The sequence below is a fragment of the Dendrobium catenatum genome, unplaced genomic scaffold (genome assembly GCF_001605985.2).
Source record: "Dendrobium catenatum unplaced genomic scaffold, ASM160598v2 original_scaffold_109558, whole genome shotgun sequence".
Lineage (NCBI taxonomy): Eukaryota > Viridiplantae > Streptophyta > Magnoliopsida > Asparagales > Orchidaceae > Dendrobium > Dendrobium catenatum.
The window spans coordinates 1-891 of NW_021427993.1; the positions used below are offsets into that span (position 1 = coordinate 1).

The following is an 891-nucleotide window of genomic DNA, read 5'->3' on the forward strand; positions in this document are numbered from 1 at the left end:
GAAGAGAGAGAGGAGAAGAAGAAATCTTCATGCATGTCTCTATGGTACATTCATTGAAGGACAACAAAAGTTTATTCCATTCTAAAGGAAAAATGTATAGAAAAGATTAATGATGAAGAGTTGTGAGCAACTACGCCTTGAGAGAGAGAAGATGTTCACAGCAGCTCCATGCTATAGCAAACCCATCAGAGGTAGAAGTAGACCTTCCAAGTTCGTCCATGACAATAAGACTCCTAAATAGAAAACATGAAAGAATCAGACAATGCACTACCCATGTCATGCGTGAGACTAAACTGCAGTAGGCGGCTGAACCTTGGCGTGACATTTTGCATGAGGAAAGACGTCTCTTTCATTTCGTTCATAAACTGCATGCAAGAGACACTATCAATATATGGAGCTGCATGCCTCCAAAAACTATGCCCTAAAAAAGAATCCTTGCGCATGCATATAATATTTGTGTATGCATGTGAAAAAAAATTGTTCGCGTAGAGCCGTCCGAAGACAGAATATATGATTATTTATGCTTGTATTTTTCTCAGTGGCATGAAAAAGAAAAAACTTATGAATGTGATTGCATATGTTGCATTTTCTAAAAACAGTTGAATCTAAGGTTTTTAACAGCATCTTTTGGCGTAAACATTGAGTTATCCGTGATTTGTAAACTGAATCCATCCTTATTTAGGAGCTTTTAAACAAAATTTGGATAATCACAAATTTTCACGTGCACGTGGACCCTATGGTCATGCGCCCATATTTGAAAATGATATGCAAGTGGAAGAAGGATTTGGAGAACACAGAAGGATGAGAAAACTAGTTAGATATCAAATACCTAAGAAAGAGATCAAACCTAAGCATCAGTCCTAGCATAAAATATGAGTAAAAATGTTTATC

At 36.7% G+C, this 891-nt stretch overlaps 1 long non-coding RNA gene across 1 annotated transcript; it reads right to left on the reverse strand.

The window, feature by feature from the left end:
• Positions 1-11: 11 nt before the first annotated feature.
• Positions 12-367, reverse strand: LOC114578662. Its single transcript, XR_003699648.1, has 2 exons — positions 313-367; positions 12-233 (listed from the first exon to the last, which is right to left on the reverse strand). It is a non-coding gene; the product is annotated as an uncharacterized LOC114578662 (long non-coding RNA).
• Positions 368-891: the final 524 nt, after the last annotated feature.